The sequence below is a fragment of the Peromyscus californicus genome, unplaced genomic scaffold (assembly GCF_007827085.1).
Source record: "Peromyscus californicus insignis strain IS unplaced genomic scaffold, ASM782708v3 Scaffold_4__1_contigs__length_199733344, whole genome shotgun sequence".
Classification (NCBI taxonomy): domain Eukaryota; kingdom Metazoa; phylum Chordata; class Mammalia; order Rodentia; family Cricetidae; genus Peromyscus; species Peromyscus californicus.
In genome coordinates this window covers 196,382,913-196,406,879 of record NW_026294562.1, presented here as the reverse complement: position 1 = coordinate 196,406,879, position 23,967 = coordinate 196,382,913, and the positions used below count along the sequence as shown (strand labels likewise).

The 23,967-nt window shown below is 39.1% G+C and overlaps 1 long non-coding RNA gene across 1 annotated transcript; it reads right to left on the bottom strand.

Annotated features, from left to right (window-relative positions):
* Positions 1–1,509: 1,509 nt before the first annotated feature.
* Positions 1,510–23,959, bottom strand: LOC128093944 (uncharacterized). Its single transcript, XR_008212802.1, has 4 exons — positions 23,840–23,959; positions 4,113–4,249; positions 2,948–3,044; positions 1,510–2,449 (listed from the first exon to the last, which is right to left on the bottom strand). It is a non-coding gene; the product is annotated as an uncharacterized LOC128093944 (long non-coding RNA).
* Between the last annotated feature and the right edge of the window lie 8 nt (positions 23,960–23,967).

The following is a 23,967-nucleotide window of genomic DNA, read 5'->3' as shown; positions in this document are numbered from 1 at the left end:
ACATATCTTTAATCTGGTTCTTGAGGCTGAAAGGCACACTTTTAATTTGGGACACAGCTTCTGCTAGAAGCTTATATTAATTCTTGGAACATTTAAGCCTTTGCTCTTTGCATACTTGGCACTTGCCTTACTACCAAGTCTACTCTTTTACTGGCACTAGAGCCCACCTTTTCAGCATCTGCTGAATCCAAGCTAACATATCAAGCTTCTTGAACTGAGCAACTTCTGGATTCTTGGATTTTCCCCTCATAGTCACACATTGTTTCTAAGAGAGACAATTTATTCTATAAAACCTGTTTCTTTAGAGAACCCTGACAAATACAATGTAGTTAAAGATATCAAAGAGAATGGAAAATAGTAACAAAACACACTTTAAATGCACAAAGTCACACTCATATACATATTATTTTTTACTACTTGACACACTTCTAAAAGCTTTGGGGAAGCATTCACAAGGAAAATATAGACACTGTTTTTAGGCCAATAGAAACTCTTTATTAGCTGACCAACAACTACACTGTGTTCATGATCCAGGTGTACCCTGAGATTTTCTCAGGGTAAGCTTTTAAGCACAAAATCCGTATCCAGGGTAGACACACTTCAGTTAATAAAAACAGTTAACCAGAAACCAATATACAGAGGCCAAAAAGGTAGATTAGTACATTTATATGCTTTCTCAGAAAATAGACTTTGATGGTTTAAATATTGCATGAATTCTAAATGGACTTATAATAAAAATTCAGAGCCAGATATTAGAGTTAAAGTTGAAAGATCAGAGAAACAGAGAAAGCCATCTTTTTGCTCACCAACTCCTCAGCCTGCAGGAGCCTGAAAAGATCTAAGTTCCTGTCTCCTCCAGCCAGTGGATGAGACCATGCACAATGTACTGTCCCCCCATCAATCACCAATTAAGAAGGCATTTTCTTAATTAAGATTCCCTCTTCTCCAATGACTTTAGCTTGTGTCAAGTTGACATAAATCTAGCTAATAAAATTGACCCCTTCTCAACTTGTATACAAAGACAACAACTTTAAGCCATAATCATTCCTCTCTCATTCATTTTCCAAGTTGTCACATCAAAAACATAAATAACCAGGCTGAAGACATGGCTCAGAGGTTAAGAGCACTGACTGCTCTTCCAGAGGTCCTGAGTTCAATTCCCAGCAACCACATGGTGGCTCACAACCATCCATAATGAGATCTGGTGCCCTCTTCTGGCCTTCAGATGTATATGCAGACAGAATACTGTATATCTAATAAATAAACAAATCTTTTTTTTTTTTTAAAAAAAAAAAGGAGGGGTTGGGGATTTAGCTCAGTGGTAGAGCACTTGCCTAGCAAGCACAAGGCCCTGGGTTCGGTCCTCAGCTCTGAAAATAAATAAATAAATAAATAAATAAATAAATAAATAAATAACCTTAAAAGTCCCAGTCTTTAGAAATTCAAATACCTTAAAATTTAGTACATTTAAAATATCTAGCCTCTTTTTAAAAAAATCCCAAGCCTGACTTGTCATTCAACTTACAATCATCAATAATTTCAGCTCCATGTGATCCAAAGCAGTCTTTTGTCCTCTGCCAGTATCAAACACCCCCCCAAACACACACAAATATGAAGATAAAATCCTTGAAATGATCCAAATTAGTAATGTAAAACTCAATGGTGAAAATGAAAACTCTATTATCCAATGTAAAAAGTTATTAAGTTGAAAATAAATCTACAGTATGATTTCACATTATTATTAGTTTTCTAAAATCAGAAATGCAGCATTAATGAAATAAATCAATACAGACAAAATCACCAGAAAAAGGAAAATAGAAGAGGTTTCAGGAAAAGAAACATGTTATTAAAAGTCCATTGATTTATGAAATATAAAGACAGTGCAGTTGTGGAAAGTAGATACTTTTATTGCATTTTTGGATGTACCAAGGCACTCAGTTAAGAAACAAACAGAAAAGGACATAAATGAATGTAATTGGATAAATTTTACGAAGTTAATTACAATAATTACAAGAAACAAAACAAAGATAGTTTTGTTAAAGCACTTTGCCATTGTTGCAAGTAATATTATTTTGAAATTTTAAGTTGACATTTTGCTTGGTTTAATTAAATTTAAAATTCTGCAGAATTTTCAGAGATCTTTTTTGATGAATAATGGATGCATGCTCACATGTTTATACACACAAACATATATATATTTATAATATGCAGGAGTCTTTATGTAAATCACTCAGTTTCATGAGAAATTATTTTCATACATTTCTATTGTGTGACTGAACACATTACAGTTGCAGAAGCTTTCAAATTACATGTTTTTGATGAAATCAAGATATTTTCTATTCTTCATGCAGAGATGACAAAAGATGGATGCACTGGGGTTGTAGGTCATGATCAAGAAGGAGCTTACCATTGGTATGCCTCCAGAAAGTAGGAATTCAGCAGGAACCAGCTGAAATTAATAAAAACTGTTAAACTGATGATTAGGGTATAGGAGTGTGTGTAACTGCAGACACAGATGCTCACAAAGAGAGGGAGAGTTTGGGTGACTTTGGATACAGGAAAGGATCTGGAGGATTCCTTGATCCTAGGCATGTGTTTGCATTCCCTGCATGTGTGTGTGCAGGATGAGATCCATGGAGCCCTGGGCACAGATAATGAGCACCCCCCCCATATTGAATATATGGAAGTGACAGAAACACTACAGGCAGAATTTCAGTCATTTCTTTTGTGTGTGTGTGTGTGTGTGTGTGTGTGTGTGTGTGTGTGTGTGTGTATGTGTGTGATGAACAGAAACACAATATCCATAATCTTTTAAGTATGTGATATTTTTATTGCTTCATCTTGAAGTTATGTGCAAAGGAAAAGAAATATCCAAAAAAAAGAAGGATAGAAAGAAACAGCATCCAACCCAGGTGCAAGAAGGAGCAAATAAATCTGAAGGCTTTACCTGTATGTTCTGACCACATGGAGCAACTGGGCTGGTGATGATTGTCTAAAAGACACCCGGGCAGCAGGTATGGCCAAGGGGCATAGCCCCACCAGCCCTGTGGCAAGAAAAAAAATGAATTTGCAACCAAAATCACCTAAGAAAGTTTTCAAATCTAAAGCTGCCTTGTGTGGGGAACTACCCTACATGGTGTTTGAAGATATTCACCACAATCAAGTACAACAGAATCATGGCTATGGGATTTATTCTGCAGCCTATGAAGCAAAGCAACAAATAATGGTAAAGGAGAGATGAATTCCCTATAACTCCAACCACAGTCTGTGAAGAGAGTATCTCTCCCATAGTCATCTCACTGGGTTCCATAAGTGTTGCCCTTTGCTGTCTGAGCCTGAGTATCCTGCATAAAAAGATGAGGAAAGTCTACATAACCCAAGTCAACAGAACCCAGCATTCTCCTTTCACAATTCCCAAGAAACATTGGATTGGTTGTTATTTCCTTTACATTGTCTAAGATTTTTTAGAATTTCTTTAGTATCAGATTCTGACGTATTTTACAGGCCTGTAAAAATTTACCACATATTCCTCCATGCACCCATACATTCACCATCACATTCCCACTGTAAATGATTAACTGATGTACAGAGATATTATGTTTTTCAAAAAATGGGAACAAGATCTAACCCTGACAAGTGATGTCAGAAAGGCATTAGAGTTACCACTAATAATCACATGACAGAGTCTACTAGGCTTCTTTGAGATTTACTCTGCCAAGGGAATTAACTCAAAATTCTTCACTTTAGTCTCAGGCAAACTTTTCAGAGTAGGACAAAATGCACCCACTTTCTTCACCAAGAATGATCTCTAAGCATCATACTAAAATTCATCTCCTCTGTAAGCTCTTGAACAAGCTCCCCAAAGTACATCAAATCACATTCAACACCACTTGTTTCCATGTTCCAACTTTTATGGCCCACTAAGCAGCACATAAAGCATTCAACTGCTTTTCTAATCCACAATCCCAATGTCCATATTCCTTCAAACAAAAACATGGCCCATCACAGCAATACCCCAGGCTCTGGTACCAACTTCTGTCTTAGTTAGGTGTTCTGTTGCTGTGATATGACACCGTGACGATGGCAAGTCTTCCAAAGGAAGGTTCACTTACAGTTTCAGAAGTCCAGTGAGTTATCATCATGATGAGGAGGATGGCTGTGTGCAGGCAGATGTGGCACTGCAGTAGTAGCTAGGAGTCTCACATCTTGCAGGCAAAAGGAAGTTGACTGAAAGTCACACTGAGTGAAGCTTAAGCAGAAAAGATATCAATTCCCACACTCAAAGTGACACACTTCATCCAACAAAGCCATACCTCCTATTAGTGACACTCCCTCTGGGGGCCAATTACATACAAACTATCACAGGTGTAGATGAAATTCTAAAAAGTCTTATTAAATAAGAAACTCAGAGCCAAATACAGAGTTAAAAGCCCAAGAGATCTGAGCACTAGCAAAGAGCGAAGACCACCTTATCTTACCACTCGCTGCTGTCCTTCCCCTGAGAGAGAGACCTTCTTCCTGTGTGTCTTGCATTTTATTGCTTTCCTGTTCTGCCTTCTCTGTGGGGCGTTTGGTTTTTTTTGGTCTTTTAATGGGTTTTGGGTCTGGGATAATTTTCATTGATTAGGGGGGTTGGTTACAAGTTGTTGTCAAGGGTTAGGAAAAAGGCTAAGCAAAGGAGATTAGATTTAAGGTTCTTATTTAAAAAAAAAAGAAAGACAGAAAAGAAAAATGTAAATACTTTACACTGGATTGGATTGTTTTATATTGTATACAAATTATATATATTGCAATTGATATTGTTAGAAAATGTTATATATATTTTTCTAATTGTACCGTTCATCTAACAATGTAATGCAATTTTCTGATCCTTGAATGTTATTACCAATTATTAGGATATAAAGAAATGAAAGTTAGTAGTTAGATATTATAATAGAACTTGTAGTTATATTAGGTATGTTTTCAAGATTGAGTAGATATATTTTAGATAGACAGGTTATCTTCAAACCCTTCAGAGATCTACAGAATATGGCATTTAAAATGTTTTAATAACTTAGAAAATTTTTCTTTTTTGTTATGACTATGAGACATGTCGGCTCCTGGCAGTACCAATCTGCTTCAGAGAAAAAATGGGCATTGAAGAAACTGCATATGGAGTTAACTTTCATTGTGGCAAAAGTTAGCCACTGGACAACAAAGTATCCTCGAATCAACAGGACAAAATGGACAGACAGGACATAAAACAAAGGATTACTGATTCTTGCCAAAACAAGTGTGGTTATGGCTTTATCAAAAGGCATCTTCAGAGGCCAGGACAATATGGCACCATCCCTGAAGTGGCCTTCGCAATTCGAAAAAGGTACAGTGCCCTTTTCTTCGAAGGCAGCTGAACAGGCAGTGGGCCGATGGCTTCTGATGTGCAATGGAACAGCAGCTGAAACAGTTATTCTTGAAGAGTAACTAAGCTCACGTCTCTCAATAGTAGACTGGCATTTGATGGAGGGATATGGAGAAGAATGGGATGCTGAGATGAAGCCATATATACACAGCCAAGAAGAATGGACAGCTGAATTAAAAAACCATCAACAATTTCCAGAATTTAAAATCCTGAATCATGACATGACACTAGTGGAATTCAGGTTTTTCTGGTACATGGACTACTCTCACTCAATGTGAGGTTGAACTGTTGACCTTGTGTACATCCTACTTCACAAATGAGTCTGTCAGATATGCTAAGCCTATAGGCTGAAGATGATGCCCCAGCACTTCGGAGAAACCTCAGGTGACTGTCCAGACAGCTGTCTGTTTCTGTCAACTCACCAATTTTTTGGAAGTTGCTTATGTGCACTTCCTGTTTTTATTTTTGTTAGCTAATATTATTTCCTTCTTGGGTCTCTGAGGGAGTTGAAGATTAGTTAGTTATAGTTGAAGTTTAGTTAGTTATAGTTGAAGATTAATTAGGATACATTTTGGACTTACCAAAATAGGATAGATAATGAAATTATTTTCTCTGAATTTGTCAAATACAAATGGACTAGACAATGTTTAGGTATTTATTGCTTGTATATATTGTATATAGTTATTGTACTTTTGTATATAGTTTTTCTTATATTAGTTATAAGCTTTTTCTTTTTTTCCTTTTTATTAAAATAGAAAAGGGGAAATATGGTGATATTTTATTTGTATTAAAATATTATTTGTATGTTAATAAATAAAGTTGCCCGGGGGTCAGAGCTATTAGCAAGTCATAGGAAAGCATTGCAGTGGTAGCGTACGCTTGTAATTCCAGCACTTGGTAGGCAGAGCTGGGTAAGTCTCTGTGTGTTCAGGGATACAGCCATTATTGGATACACATGCCTTTAATCTTAATACTAATCATGGAAAACCTGGAGGCCTATACGGACAGGCTGTGAGGAGGCGGTCATGTGGTTGGGTTTACAACCAATGAGAAGGCAGGACAGGAACTCTATATAAAGACTTTAACACAGGGGTAGTTCTGGTTCGGAGAGGTAGGACCACCGCAGGAGGAAGGGTAAGGTTTTAGCTCTTAGCTCTGACCTCTTGGCTTTCTTCTTTGCATTGGTTCCGTGTTTATTATTTAATAAGAAGGTTGGATACATCTACACTTCTCATTGGCTCTAAGCCCAGCCACATGACTTCCTCGTCATTGCCTGTCTATACAGACCTCCTGGTCTCTATGGTTGGTACTGGGATTAAAAACTTAAGGGTCACCATGCTTGGCTGTGTCCTTGACTACACAGAGACTCTGCCTGCCATGTGATCAGATTAAGGGTGTGTGCTACCACCACCTGACTTCTATTACTGGCTCTCCACTAATGACGTCTGATCTCCAGGCAAACTTTATTTATTAACATACAAATAAAATCATATTTCAGCACAATTAAAATATCACCACACACGGGGGAAAGTGTCTGTTTGGATTACACTTCCAGATCACAGTCTACTACTGGAGGGAGTCCGAGCAGGAACTCAAACAGGGCTGAAACCTGGAGGCAGGAGCTAAAGAAGAGGTCATGGAAAAGAGCTACTTACTGGCTTGCTTCTCCTGATTTGTCTAGCTTGCCTTCTTATAGAACCCAGGAACACAATTGGACTGGGATCTCCTCCATTGATTACTAATTAAGAAAATTCCTTACATGAAAGCATTTCCTCAACTTAGGCTCCTCCCTCTCTGATGATTCTAGTGTGTATCAAGTCTCCAGTCAAGGAGCAGTTGAGTGACCTGCTTGCAAGTTGGACTGCTGCCACCCCTTGTATTCTGTTCCACTGAGACCCACTCCATTGCCAATCCCTCATCTCTGGCAAACTCTATAAGCCCAGTTACAACCCACACCAGTCAGAGGACAGGTGAGTGAGCAGCCTCCTGGCTGAGTTGCCTCAAACCTCAGATGAAAATCCCCAGGGCACAACCCATGCCCCTCCCTCTCCCATCTTAGCAAAACTGCTGACCCCTGTCCACATCTCAAGTGGAATTCCATTGCTCTGATGTAGTCCTCACCAGTCAATCAGTCAGTGAGTATCCACCTGCTAGCTAGTCTCCCGCCACCCTCCTGCATTCAGTTCCCCCAAGCCCCACTTGATCTCTCAACCCCTCCCAACTCATCATCCATCCCATAAACTCTGTCAGACTCCATAGACCCAGATACAGACAACACCAGTCAGAAGAACACACTCCATAGGCCCAGTTACAGTCCACACCAGTCAGAAGAACAGTACCCCCTCCCCTGGGCTCCATGTTCTGGTCTACAACTTTGAAAGAAGACTTTGGCTTTACCAGAGGCCAGGCTGGATCCAAGGACTGAAGGCAATCAAAACCCCAGTGATGACACCCTACTGGACCTCGAGATTTGCCAGTCACCAGAACCCTTGGCCACGTAGAGCAGAGACCATAGAGGAAACAGAAAACAAAGAAAAAAACCACCCATCCAACAAAGACAAACACAGGAATCAACACCTAGACCTATAATCATCCCAAAGCCAGATGCCTAAATGACAGTGTAAGAACACAATCAGTAACAGAAAGTGTAATGTGGCACCACCAGAACCCAGTAATCCTACAACAGCAAGACCTGATAATTCCAAGGCAGCTGAAGCAGAAGTAAATGACCTTAAAAATAACTTTCTGAAGACAATAGTGGTCTGTAAAGAGAAAAATTTTAAAAATCCCTTAAAGAAATTGAGAAAAAGCTAAACAAAAATTTGGGAGAAATCAATCAATCCCTTAAAGAATGCCAAGAAAACAATCAGGTGAAGGAAACAGTTCAAGACCTAAAAATGGAAATAGAAGCAATAAAAACACACAAATCAAGGGAACACTAGAAACAAAAAATCTGAGTAAGGGAACAGGAACTACAGGTGCAAACATCACCAACAGAATACAAAAGAATACAAATCAGGCACTGAAGATACAATAGAGGAAATAGACTTACATAGGTCAAAGAAAATGCTAAATCTAAAAATTTCCTTACACAAAACATCCAGAAAATCTGGGAAACTATGAATATACCAAACCTAAGAATGATTGGAATAGAAAAAAGGTGAGAATCCCAGCTCAAAGGCCCAGAAAATATATTCAACAAAATCACAGAAGAAAAATTTCCCAACCTAATGAAGGACATGCCTATAAAAGTACAAAAAGCTAACATAATAACAAATAGTTTGGAGCAGAAAAATAAGTCCCTCTGCCACATAATAATCAAAACACTAAACATACAGAACAAAGAAATAATATTAAACACTGCACAGGAAAAAGGTCAAGAAACATATAAAGAAAGACATATTAGAATTACACACAACTTCTCAACAGGAACTTAAAAGGCAGAAGGGTCTGGACAGATGTCTTGCAGACAGTAAGAAACCACAGATGCCAGCACAGATTATTATAGCAAGCAACATAATCACCATAGAGAGCGAAAACAAGATATTTCATGACAAAATCAAATTTAACAATGTATATCCATAATTCCAGCCTTACAGAAGGTAATAGAAAGAAAACTCCAAATGAAGAAAATTAGCTACACTCACAAAAACACAGGCAACAAATAATCTCACATCATTAAAACCCAAAGAAGAGAAACACACACACACACACACACACATACACACACACACACACACACACACACACACACACACACACACACACACAACCACCACTATCACCACCAATAAAAAATAACAGAAATAACAATCAGTGATGATTAACATCTCTCAATATCAGTGGACTTAATTCAAAAATAAAAATATACAGGCTAACAGAATGTATATGAAAACAGGATCCATTCTTTTGCTGTATACAACAAACACACCTCAACATCAAAGACAGGCATTAACTCAGAGTAAAGGGTGGGAAAAAGATTTCCCAAACAAATGAACCTAAGAAGAAAGCCAGTATAGCTATCCTAATATCTAACAAAATAGACTTCAAACTAAAATTAATCAAGAGATGGAAAAGGACATTTCATCTTCATCACAGGAAAAATCCATCAATATGAAGTCTCAATTCTGAACATTTATGTCCCAAATACAAGGGCATCAACATTTATAAAAGAAACATTATTAAAGCTTAAATCACACATCGAATACCACACATTAATAGTGGGAGACTTCTACACCCCATTCTCACCAATGGATAGGTCTTCCAGACAAAAACTAAACAGAGAAATAATGTAACTAACAGACGTTATAACTCAAATAGACTTAACATATCTACAGAAAATTTTACCCAAACACAAAAGAGTATGTTATTCTCAGCACCTCATGGAATCTTCTTCAAAATTTACCATATACTCTGTCACAAAGCAAATCTTTTTTTTTTTTTTTTTTTGGTTTTTTGAGACAGGGTTTCTCTGTGTAGCTTTGTGCCTTTCCTGGGACTCACTTGGTAGTCCAGGCTGGCCTCGAACTCACAGAGATCCACCTGGCTCTGCCTCCCGAGTGCTGGGATTAAAGGCGTGCGCCACCACCGCCCGGCTTGACCCAAAATCTTAAGAGATACAAGAAAACTGAAATAACTCCTGTATCTTGTCATATCAACATGGATTCAAGTTGGAGTTCAACAACAACACAAACTAAAGAAAGCCTACCACCTCATCAAAACTGAATAACTCTCAACTGAATTACCATTAGGTCAAAGAAGAAATAAAGAAAGAAACTGAAGATTTCCTAGAATTCAATGAAAATGAATGCACAACATGCCCAAACTTATAGAACATAATGAAAGCTGTGCTAAGAAGAAAGTTTATAGGACTAAGTGCCTGCATAAAGAATTTAAAGAAATCTTATACAAGTGACTTAATAGTACATCTGAAAGCTCTAGAACAAAAACAGGCAAACACATTCAAGAGGAGTAAATGGGGGGAAATAATCAAACTGAGGGTTGAAATCAATAAATTAGAAAAAAGAAGACAATACAAAGAATCAATGAGACAAATAGTTCATTCTGTGAAAATCAACAAGACAGACAAACCCTTATGCAAACTAACATGCAGAGAGTGAATATCCAAATTAACAAAATCACAAATGAAAAGCAGGGGGGGGGGCATAACAACAGACAATGAAGAAATCCAGAGAATCATTAGGTCATACTTCAAAAACTTGTACATACAAAATTGGAAAATCTAAAAGAAATTGTCAAATTTTTTGGAGGACAGTACATCCCAAACTTAAATCTAGACCAGATAAACAATGTATGTATACCTATAACTTCCAAGGAAATATAAGCAGTCATTTCAATTTTTCCAACCAAAGAAGGTACAGAGCCAAATGGTTTCAGCACAGAATTCTACCAGACTTTCAAAAAAAGGGGTAATATCAATACTACTCAATTTATTCCACAAAGGAGAAACAGAAAGAAAATTGCTAAATTATTTTTATGTGACCACAGTCACCCTGATACCCAAACCACACAAGACTCCACAAAGAAAGAGAATTACAGACTTATTTCCCTCATGAACATTGATGTAAAATACTCAATAAAATAATGGCAAACTGAATCCAAGAACACATCAAAAAGATCATCCGCCATTATCAAGTAGGCTTCATCCCACAGAATCAGAGATGGTTCAACATATGAAAATATGTCAATGTAATCTACAATATAAAGAAACTGAAAGAAAAAACACATGATCATCTCATTAGATGTTGAAAAATCCTTTGACAAAGTCCAATATCCTTTCATGATAAAAGTCTTGATGATATCAGGGATACAAGGGACATAGCTAAACATAATAAAAGCAATATACAGCTATCCTATAGAGAATATCAAATTAAATGGAGGAAAACACAAAGAAATTCCACTAAAATCAGGAAGAAGACAAGGTGATCTATTCTCTCCATATATATTCAACATGGTACCTGAAGTTCTATGTAGATCAATAAGACAACCAAAAGGGATCAAAGAGATAAAAATCAGAAAAAAATAAGAGTCAAATTATCATTATTTGCAGATGATATGATAGTATACATAAGCAACCCCCCCCACCCAAATTCTACTAGGGAACTCCTACAGCTGATAAACACCTTCAGCAATGTGGCTGGATACAAGATTAATTAAAAAACAAAGAAACAAACAAAAACCAGTAGTCCTCTTATATATGGATGATAAATGGGCCAAGAAAGAAATAAGGGAAACAACACCCTTCACAATATCCACAACTATTATATATCTTGAGGTAACTTGAACTAAACAAGTAAAACCCTCTATGGCAAGAACTTCAAGTCTTTGAGGAAAGAAATTGGAGAAGATATTAGAAGATGAAAAGATCTCCTACTTCTGATGAGTTTCACCTTCATTCAATGCGTTAGAAAAACAATGGAAAGTGACAAAGCATATTGGAAGGATTTTCAAAGATGGATAAGTAGAAGGTAGCATATTAGTTTTTTTTAATTAATTAAATTTATTCATTTATTTTACATCCTGAGCACAGTTTCCTGTTCCTCCTCTCCTCCCAGTCCCTTCTCCTACCTCCACTCTGTACCCATCCAATCCATTTATATTTGTTCACTCCACCTCCATTTATATTTAGGAAACGTCAGACCTCCCCTGGTTATAAACAACATATGGTATATGTACTTGTAGTGAGACTAAGTACCTCACCTTGTATTTAAAAAGCTGGGCAAGGCAACCCAGTTTAAGGAAAAGTGTCCCAAAATCCAGTAAAGGAGTCAGAAGCAGCCCCTGCTACCACTTTTAGGAATCCCACAAGACGACCAAGCTGCACAACTGTCACATGTATGCAGAGAGCATAGGTCAGTCACATGCAGGCTCCCTGGCTGTCAGTGCTGACTCTGAGCTACTACGAACCCAGATTAGTTGCTTCTGTGGTTTCCTGTGTGATGTCCTTGACCCTCCTGGCAGCAACAATCCTTCCTCTACCTCTTCAACAGGATTCCCCAAGCTCTTCCCAGTGCTTGCATGTATGACTGCATCTGTTCTCATCAGTTACTTGGATGAAGGCTCTCTGATGACAATTGGGGTAGTCATCAATCTATATCAGAATATCATTAGGCATCATTATGTTGACAAGTTTTTTTCTCCATTTGTGTTTAGTCCTATGCTTTGACTCTGGGCCATGCAGCCTCTTGGTCTTGGCACTCCACTCTGGACAATGTCAGGGGTGGCTTCACTATTGTGGTATGGGTCTAAGGCTGGACCTGTCATTTGTTAGCCACTCCCACAGTCTCCAAGCCACCTTTACCCTTTCCCACACACACATCCCATAGGCAGTACAGACTGTAAGTCAGAGGATGTGTAGCTGGGCTGATGTCCCAATCCCTCCACTGGAAGTCCTGCCTGGTCACAGGACATGGCAAGTTCAGGATATGAATCAACCACTGCTAGTATTTTTAGCTGGAATCACTATTTGCTATGGTGTGGGAGGGGTTGGACAGCAGAGTGGGTCTTGGGGGAACAAAATCTAAGGGGTGGTTGCAGTCCACCTTGCAGGTGGGTCACTGATCTTCTCACCCAGTGGTGAGTACTGCTGAACCATAGTGTTCTAAACCTCAACACTGGAAATTATTCAGTTCCTCTGCATGAATGCAAACCTGTTCATATTGTCTATTTGAGTAACTCAGTTGGCCAATTCATAGTGAAATTCTGGCCTTTGTGAGGCGGCTTAATGTTTAAAGAAGATTGTCATCAAACTTATGTGAGTTCCATTAGCAGAACACACATGGTAGGAAAGAATGTAATCCTTCAAATTTTGGTTTAACTAGTTTAATGAAAATATGCACAAACTAAACAGGCTATAATAAAAAAGAATAAAAATTAGTGAAATTTTGTGTTCAAATATACTTTACCAATATTGGTTTTCCATAGTGTCCAGAGTCACACAACTATATCCATAAGAAATAGAGAAGATTCCTGGGTTTGTTCACAAAATCACCCAACCTTATGGTTTAAAGGTCAACCTTTCGAATGTATCAGACAATATATTCCTATACCGAAAAAGAATCTTGTGTTTGTTACAGGTCTTTGGATCAGTTTTATAGATTTAGTGTTGTTGACATAGCAGGTGAAGATACCTATATTTGCAGTGTTTATATTATTTATCTTTCTTTAGTTACTGTGGGAGCCCGTTCTCGGGTTCCTCGTGGCTTTACCCAGCAGGTCCGTATAGAGGATGATTAGGACCACAGGCCTGAGTGCAGGTGTCTGAAATGGTCTGCACTTGGCTGTGCTGGGGGAGGAGGTCTTTTGCTCCACCCCTTGGCATCTCTATAAATACCCTGGGGCAGAGACAGTCAGGGCCCGTTGGAATAGGTTCCAGGTCCTCTTGAGGCTATTCTTTATTTTCTATCTGTTTATCTCTGCAAGATTCTCTGCAATAAATCCTTCTATCTAATATTTCCTACTGCTCGCACTCAAGAAAACTCTGGGGAACTGTGGGGGTGGTGGGTAAACGCCCCCACAGAATGGCGCGATGAACAGGGACTAAAGAAAAAAGAAAAAAAAAGGAACTAAAGAAAAAAAGGAACTAAAGACAAATGAACAGGGACTAAAGACAAAATAATAGGGACTAAAGATAAAGGAAAATAATATTTTATTACAGAGTTTTTGGCAAAAGTGCTGAGTCAGCCCTGCCAGTGGAAAGGCATGCCGGTGTTATGGAAAATATATATTTTATATATATATTGAGAGGCAGGGGTTTTATCCTTGAGAGAAAAGGAAAGCAGACTGGAAGGATGTCCGATGCTGCAGCATAATTCTCTTCTGTCAAAATTTTCTATCTTCTATCCCTTTCTCAATTTCTATCTGTGGAAAATAAGTATAAGGTATAGAGTAGTAATATAGTGTAGGAAAAACTTAAAAATGTAAGATCGTGTAGGAAAAAAATAAGTAAGGCAACTAGACAGAAAAACTCTTCAATTTTCTAACTTTGGGGGCTATAAATGCAAACTGGGAAAAAAATCTTTCTTTGGGCTTTTTGGGTCGTAAAAAAGCTCTTCTTTGAGCTTATGGGGAAGAATAAGTTTCCTGTGGAAGCTTTTGTCCTGGGGACAGCTGAAATGCTAAATCCGAGCAGCAGGAGAAAGTGTTTTCTCCCTGAGGCAATAATGGGGGTGTAAGAAGTCAAAGTTTAAAGTTGGGAAGTTTTGGGAAAAGTTGGTCTTTCTCTTTCCTGGGGGAAAAATCTTTCTCTTAAAGTATATAAAGCTTTCCTTGGAAAATTTGGGGAAAAATCTCTCTAAAAAGCCTTCATCTTGCCGGGCGGTGGTGGCGCACGCCTTTAATCCCAGCACTTGGGAGGCAGAGGCAGGTGGATCTTTGTGAGTTCGAGGCCAGTCTGGTCTACAGAGCGAGATCCAGGAATGGCGCAAAGCTACACAGAGAAACCCTGTCTCGAAAAACAAAAAACAAACAAACAAAAAAGCCTTCATCTTTCTCAAAAGCTCTTAAACTTAAAAACTAAAGCCTTTAACTTTCTCAAAAGGGCAAAAATTAGAATCACCTGAAGATATTAGTATGGGGACTGAAAGGACCAAGCAGATGCCATAACAGGCTGCTCAGTCTTCTCTCAGAGATCAGGCCTCAATTTCAGTTTCCTGAGACTTGAGCAAGCAGTTTCTGGGAGGGCCATGAACAAAAGACATAGTCCTTGCAGTAGCTCCCTTTCTGCACGTACTCTGACTGCTCAAAGTTCAGCCAGATGTTTACTCTCTGGGGCCCCTCACCAACTTAGAGTTATGTGCAGTACGTGCTTGGCCAGCCAGCCCCCATGGTGGCTCAAGGACAAAGCCTGGGACTTGTGCTGGACTGGCCCCAAAGTAATAAATTGTAACCACCAACTAGTAAATTCAAAGGTTACATACCCTCACCCAATTAAAAGAGAACAGAGATAAAAATAAACCAATCCGAGTTGCACCCATGCAAAACTCCCCCAACCCCCCTGAAGGGCTTGTGGATTTTGCCTTTAAAAAGCTAGCCACACAAAGAAAAAGCAAGTTCCTCCTGGCCTCAAGGTTAGTACGAGTGAGTGCTTTGGATCGAGCTTCCCTGCCCGTGGCTTGTAAACAAAAATAAACCATGCTATTGCATTCTGTACCTAAGGTCTGTGATGGAATCTTTGGGGTCCCAATCTGGGCATAACAGGGACCACCTGTGACTAGCCCAAAGGAAAAACAACAAACCTCTGAAGACAGCAAAACCTAAGTTCTTTCAAGCTTTAAAAATCCTCCCTGCAATGCAGGAGGCAGGGACAAGTTCCTAAAAACCTCTTCTAAGCTGTCTCTTCAAGCTAGTAAAAGACAGTGGGTCAGAGTACCCTGAGGGAAACACCTGGGAGAGTGTGGGTAAAGAGCTACAGAGAGCCCAAAAGGGCAGGAAATTTTATCTGAGAAACGCAAAAAAGCCAAGCTTTTCAGTTACAGCCAAGCTGAGGCATCAAGGGTTTTGTTTCTTAGTGAGCATTTCAGAATGAAAAGGTGTTCCTAATTGTCCTAACGCAAAGATCCCCTGAAGCATGCAAACTGTTAGCATAGTATCCTCAAGCAAAAACCCAGAGGTGACTGGCCAGCGTCTCTGAGTTGGAGTGCATTTCAGGGATACTAGGGTTCCTGCAGTGGTAAACTTCCTGGAGCACAGAGCTGAGGCAGGAAGGTGCAGGACCCAGGGGAAGATTGCTAAAGAACAACCAAAGCTAAAGCCGGTGGGAACAGCACAGTTGTCCACTTTCCTACAAGTCCCGGGTTGATAGGTCCACAGCTGCAAAAAGAAATCTGAGCAAAGCTTTCCTATCAGAGAAAGGACCTTTCTGGGAAAACAGTAAAGCTGAACTGTGTCTGAAGCAGTTGTGCTGCTGAGTCAGAACGCTGTCTGGGAAAAAGCCCAGCCAGGGCAGGACAGAACTATCCAGGAGTAAAGCTTTCTTTTCTGTCAGAGAAAGCACCTCTTTGAGAAAAGCTTTGTTTCAACTGACTCCCTGAGATGAGGGAGTGTAGCCCTGAGGGGTGATTGCCTCTGGCATAAGCTCTGTCCTTGAGCACCCAGACAAACGCAACCCACTGGGGGACTGGGCCAGGTGAAGGCCTGATGAGGCAAAACACCTGAATTTAGAAATGGCAAAAACCTCCCTTGTTAGATTTTCAGTCTGTACGCAAACCACACAGACCCCCGAAAACAGAAACAGACAAAAAGCCCCTACTTTCAGTAGCAGGGAAAGCTGCCACTGTAGTGTCAGAAACTGTTTCTGGGGTAGAGGGGATAAACTGAGACCAAACTGGATACTGTCAGGGAGAAAGACTCTGAAGAAAGAGAAGGGACATATTCCTCCCCAGAAAATGCATGACCTGAAACAGCAGCTAGAATTCGAGGCAGATTTGAGGGGAGAAAAAAAGCCCCTACCTCCAAAGGCAGCTAGCAGAGGTACAGAGCCACAAACAGATACCTGAAGCTCTGCATCTGGGGGGGGGGGGGGGGGGAGGGGAGAGGAACAAGCAAAATGAGATTAAAATCAGTGGGAGAAAATCTCTATGAACGAGCTATGGAAAAGCTGTTGTACACGATCTTGTTTTTCACTGACTGGCTAAGGCAAACACAAGCCCCAAGGAAAGTTGCTATCAGAAATTGCCCACCTCAATGCGCATTAAGGAGGCAGGTGCAGTTCTGATTTGGGGGCCAGTGTCAAATGAAGGAGAGACACCTGTTAAAGCCAGCTGAGGAGAGAATAGGAATCTCCCAATGTGCCATAGCTGAAAATGTAAAATGCTTTTTCAAATCTCCTGTTGCAAAAGCAAAAAACTTTGTTCAAACCTCCTGGGCAAGAATTTGTAAGCAAGTCTGGTAAAAGAGAACCAGTTGACGCTCAGACCCGAAAAGAACTATGGGAAATGTAGTCCAGAAGCTAGCTTGCAATAAGGGACTGCTATAAGGGAAATGCATTCTGAGAAAGGTAGTTTTTCCGCTAAAGATGGCGACATTGCCCTGAAACACGTTTTTTCAGCTCGAAAATACGTTCATGGTAAACTTAAAATACAGCTTTTAAAAGAATAAGGAGGAAAATCATCTAAGAGTTTAGGTGTCGGTTCCAATGAAAAACTGAAAGGATATGGAACTAGGTGCTTGGTGGTTTGGGGCTCAGTTGGTAAAATGCCTTATTTACCCTAATAGCTGTGCAAAGTTTTTACAGTAGTTGGATGACAAAAAGCTACCTTTAAGAGCAAACAAGCCACTTTAAAATCCTTAAGAAAGCAAGAGAAAGCAGTTTATACACTGAATGTTGTTTTAGATATGAAGAAACTTATGTTGAAATTAAAAAAGATCTTTGCCTTTTGAACAAACTGCCTGCAATGAGTAATTCCTTTGCAAATCTAATTAAGGGGATAAAAAACAGGCATTCAAAAAGAAATGACTGCTTTATAGATGGGGAACAAACTTTAGAAAAACTGTCTTAAAAAAATAGTTGCTTCACCTGAAAGTTCCTTATAAGAAATCAATGCTAAATATCACAGCTGCTAATAACATCAGGAGTTAAAGCTAATGAAGTGAAAATACTAAATACAGTTCGGAGCTGTGCCACTTGTGGCTTTACTAGCTCCTTTAGAAAAATACTTTATATCACCTAATAGCTGTACAGTATTTGGCAAAGAGCTTTACAGCAGCTAAATACGGTAATTTCACCCTCAGCATGAAGTGAAGTTTTTGGGTAGAGCAAACCAAGAGTACTGCTATAATAGAAATGTTTGTCTGAATTGAAGTACTTAGGGGAACTACTATGAATTTGGGTGAATGGACAGCCTCTAGTTAAAAACCGTTTACCGCTGACAGTACATCTCTGCCGGTTCGTAAAGGCCAAGAGAACTCGGCAACTTTGGGTTGTGGCTTTGTCCCGAGAATGTTACAGTCCCCTAGCAACAACTATCACAATTCTGTAACAACAACACTCACTAAATCCCAGTGCTTTATAACAAAGCTGACTATAAACTTTAAACTTTAGAAATGATATATGTACTTCCTGTCTATTTAAGAGAATCGAATAGAGATAATGATGATTAAGAGTATGAAGTAGAAAAAGATGAAAATAAGATATGTGAGTTTATAGAAATTATTCTGTCTTGTTAGATCTGTGTTAAGAAATCTTTAGATGTTTGCTAAGTTAAATATATGCTAATGGTAGCCCTATATAAGTTTGTAAAATAGATCTATAGAGTTCCTTTAAGAATATAAGCTTGCAAGAAGTATCTAATGTAGTCTTAAGACATGTAGTAATAAGCTTGTAATAAGTAAAGATGCTAGTTGTAAATGTAAGTTTAAATAAGTACATAAGAAGTAATAAGACATATATTTGCTAAAGTAGTTCTATAGTTTCCTTAAGGAGTATAAATAAGTAGATGTTAATACGTTATATGTGAGTTTGTAAAATGTAAATGTTGAATGTGAGTCTAAATGCTTTGCAAGGCAAAAAATGTTATATGTGAGTTTAAAAAAGTATAAATGTTAAGTGTGAGTCTATGCTTAATGTATATGATGAAAAAACCTGAGATACAGTAGTATCCTATGAGACTGCAAAGCAGGCAGTCTGAGCGGTTTTCAAAAGTCCCAGAAGCCGCTAAGAAGCTAAGAATGGCAGATTCCAGAACCAGCACAACAAGGCATCCGCAGCTGAGATCCGTGGAAAATCAACGCAACACAGAAAAACCTGAGCTAACAGCAAAAATGGTGCAGTTTAAAATATTACTATAACTAAAAAGGTCTCTGGCTTGAGAATAAAAGTTGCAGAGATGGTTGTTTGAATGAAAATTGCAAAAAGTTTTGGTTGTAGAACGTCTCTTCATATTTTGAAGTGAAAGCCTGATACCAGAATTTATTTCTTGTTTGAACTGTTTGAATTTAAAATGAGATAAAACTACAAAAAGATTTTGGTTATGGATTTCTTCATACTTGGAAGGCTAGTACCAGAATTTATCATTTTAATTTTGGAACTTAAGAAATGAAATGAACAATAGAGATTTCATTGTAATGGGACAATTTTGAGTTTACTTATAGTAATGACCTGGGAACTGTTTTCTGGAATTGGGTTAAAAATGGAACTATTTAAATGAAGAAATTTATTGTTTCTACCTAGAATCAAGATGCAGTTTTGTGTATGAGTATATGCTGGTGATTCATGTACTGTTCTGTGTTAAAAATGCAATTGCTTTGTGGAACTGTTTATGTAAAAATGGAATTACATACAGAACTGGTTTTGTGTTACAAATGGAACTGTTTAAATGGAAAAGTTTGGGTTTTTCTAATTAGGTTTGAGATTTTGTTTAAAAATTATAAAGAAAAGGAGGAGTTATGAGTAAATTAAGGTTGAATGTATGTTCGCAGAAACCTATTGATATTAATGCACCCTGGTTTTGTGGAGTTAAGGAAATATTTAAGTTTGAAGTGAATACATCGAAGTTTTTCCTATGTTCTGTTAGCAAGAAAATTCAAATTGAATTAAAGTTGTAAGATGGAGAAAATTGTTAACTATATATAGCATCATATATGCTAATTCAAATGGTTCTGTTAAGAGTTTGCTTTGTGTTATAAGATTGAGAGAATTGTGATTATGTATAGCAATATTTATGTTAACCTGTTAATGGTAATGATGAAGCTAAGGGATTCTTTAAGTTTGTAGTTGCCTTAAGAGTTTTTGGTTTAGAAAGGGCTTGAGGCAGCTAAGACTGCTGTAGTCACCTTGGACCTAATTCAAAAGAGAAATGCCATCTTTACCATCCTCTACTCCCATATTGGGAGGTGTAACAGCTATGGAGATTGCTGTAAGCCATTAATAATGAGTTATTTTTTATATATTAAGAAAGGGGGACCTGTGGGAGCCCGTTCTCGGGTTCCTCGTGGCTTTACCCAGCAGGTCTGCATAGAGGATGATTAGGACCACGGGCCTGAGTGCAGGTGTCTGGAATGGTCTGCACTTGGCTGTGCTGGAGGGAGGAGGTCTTTTGCTCCACCCCCTTGGCGTCTCTTTAAATACCCTGGGGCAGAGACAGTCAGGGCCCGTTGGAATAGGTTCCAGGCCCTCTCGAGGCTATCCTTTATTTTCTATCTGTTTATCTCTGCAAGATTCTCCGCAATAAATCCTTCTATCTAATATTTCCTACTGCTCGCACTCAAGAAAACTCTGGGGAACTGTGGGGGTGGTGGGTAAACGCCCCACAAGTTACTAAAAATATAATGGGTTTCATTGTGACTTACTGTCCTTTTCCTCTCTCTCTCTCTCTCTCTCTCTCTCTCTCTCTCTCTCTCTCTCCCCCTCTCATTCCTCCTTGGCTTGCTTTGAATACATGATGTACCCATAGATTGAATTGAGCTCCTGATTCTCCCGCCTTCACTTTCCTTGTGCTTGGGGCACAGGCATGTGCTACCACACTTGATTTATGTAGTTCAGGGGCTCAAAGTTAGGTAAGCATTTTACATTCCTATACCATCAATATAAAATTTTCATTAATATACATCATTTTACTCTATCATATTCGATTCCATCTATTTTTCTCACTGCCCTGTGGTTCTCTTCCTCTCCCTAAATAGTTTGAAAAAATAAAATAACTACCACTAGACACAGATAACCTCTGTGCATATACCAAAAAGACTCTCTGCACTACAAGAGAGACACCTACTCAGTGGGTCATTGCCACTCTCTTCAGAATAGTTATCAAATAGAAGTAAGTTTAATTTGGGATGGGGCCAGCACGATAAGATCAGAAGGAGTTGAAAGGTTAGTCAAAATGAGGGAATTATGAAAAAGGAAAATCAAGACAACCTCTTTGTAAGTTAATGAAAATCACAATTATATAATTTTACTTCTAATACTAGAAGTCATAGGTGACTAAACAAAATACTAGTCTTGGGAGTAAGATACCTTTCTAGCAGTGTTGGTAACAGAGGCTCCAAATAGTCCACCAAATACAGTTGATTGCCCAGCTCTTAACTGCCCACCAGATTTACATGGAAAAATATTATTCCTCAAGTCATCTCATGCTGTTACTGAAGGATATAAAGAAATCCACCTGGAATGGATACATCATAGCAGAGATCTCATGGGTGGACTGGAGATGAGTGGAGATGGGAACATGAGGGATCAGGTTGGGGGTGGATGGAGTGGGAGAGTACTGAAACAGATGACTGGGGGCATTTCAGGTTCAGGCAGAAACCTGATACAAGGGAAACTCCGAGGAATCTACAAGAATGACTCCAGCTAAGAATCCTAGCAATTTTGGACTCGAAGCCTGAACTGGTCATCTGCGGTGACCAGGCTGGACTTCCAGTGGAGGGATTGGGACATCAGCCCAGCCACACATCCTCTGACATACAGCTTGTACTGCCCATGGGATGAGTGTGTGGGAGGGGGCAAGAGTGGCTTGGAGATTGTGGGAGTTGCCAAACAAGAGAGAGAATAAAGAATGGAATCTCTCACTGCTCTGTTGTTTTTTATAAGGCATAAGGTGGTGTGCAGGTTTATAAGGAATAAAATCTTAAACAGTCTTATCCAGCTAATGACTCCGAGAGCTGTAATACTGACCTACCAAGCAAGATGTACCCATTGATGCCATAGTGGCATGCCTCTGTGTGGGTTAGCCAGCCATTTCCTCATTGGATTTAAGACCTGCTTGGCTCTACAGTAGGGAATTCATGATTCATGCTTGTCACAGTAAACCTGCCTATGAACTTATGTTTGGGGAACATACAGCAAGTAGCAGATTGATGGAATGTGCAGGTAGATACAAAAATAGTGTCTTTAAGAGAACACACAAATTAACATCATTAAATTAGGTGCTTATAGCATCCAGCAGAATGGACTATGGAAGCCCTCCTGAAAGCATCACTGGAGTTCTCAAGTGAGAGTTTTTCAAGTTAAGCAGAGCCTCTGCTCCATGGATGAGCTCCCATCTTCTGGTTCCCACCACCCCAGGCACTTATATACCATGAGAATAACAGTAGCCCAGTGGGAAGGGTTCACCTTCTAGCAGTTCTTGGAAATAACACAATGTTTTCAATATCCTTGGCTGTTTGCTCTTTTCCTTTTTCTTCTACTTCAAAATAAGGAGGTCAGCCTGTCCCAGGACATGGAGTTTTCAAGAACATTTGAGATATTTTATTTTGAAACCAGGAAAGATATCCAGACTTTCAGAGACTCCTTTCAATAGGATGACTAACACATGACTGTCTATCAATAAAATGCATATATTAAAGGTTTCAGCAGGAGGTAGTGGGGTACAAAAGAAAATAGTGGAGGGTGAAAATGATCAACATTCACCATCTATTTAAAAGTGAATTATGAGCTGGGCAATGGTGGCACACACCTTTAATCCCAGCACTCAGGAGGCAGAGCCAGGCGGATCTCTGTGAGTTCGCGGCCAGCCTGGGCTACCAAGTGAGTTCCAGGACAGGCACCAAAACTACACAGAGAAACCCTGTCTCGAAAAACCAAAAAAATAAAATGAATTATGCATCTGAAAACATTTACATATTTTGAAACACTAGGAAAGCCCAGTGCATTTCATTGTTCTGTATTGGTGATAAGTTGTTGAATTCTGTGTGCACTTCCTTTGGAAATCCATGTTGAAAGGGAGATATGCCACCTGATGAAAATGAGAAGATAGATATTCCTCAAATTAGTCCCATTGTTTTCCCACAGTTTAATATGAAAACTGCTGTTACAAACATTTTTTAAAAAAAGTATTTGAATTCAAACATTTGTTTCTCTTTAAAGTATATACAGTAAGATTTTCATTCAATAGCGAATGAGAAAAAATGGTTTACATGTTGTTTCAAATGTCCAGGCCAAAAAGTACTTGGAGCACTTTTTAAATTGCTATTTTTATTACAAAGAGGAAAGATGACACTTTTAAAGAAAAGCATCGATCATCAATGTCAAACATTAAGGACTTGGATGAATGCAATTCTTTTTTGTAACAAAAAATATTTATAACGCCTAAAATTGGGCAAGTGTTTAAATAAAACTCTTCAAATTAAAAATAAAAAAAAATATGCTTGATTCTACTCACCATGGCCTCTGCCTCTCCTACCCATTCATGGCTCCTAATTGACACTGCCCTACTTAGAACTGGGCTCCTATAGGATAACAAGCAGGGCCTGGGAACATGGTGCACCAAGCCTGGCCCTAACCCTCTTGCTGGACCTGGCTCTGCCCACTCCCACCTTTTCTAGCACACTACTCCTGAGAGTGGTATCCCCATCCTCCACTCTAGTCCATCACTTGGGCCTAGGCCCCGCCCACACTCTTTTCCTAGTCAATTCTAAGCCCTCACCACGCCATTGTTGTCATTCAAGTCCTCACTAGCCCGCCCACCTTTCTCCAGAAACTGTTACCTCCATGCTGCGGTTCTGGATTATCTGTGCATCACTCGCACACAGTGACCCCACGCACTTTAAATTTTGATCTCAGCCCCTCTTTTCCTGCAGCACCGCCCCTTTGTCACCGTCAATCACTCGCTCTC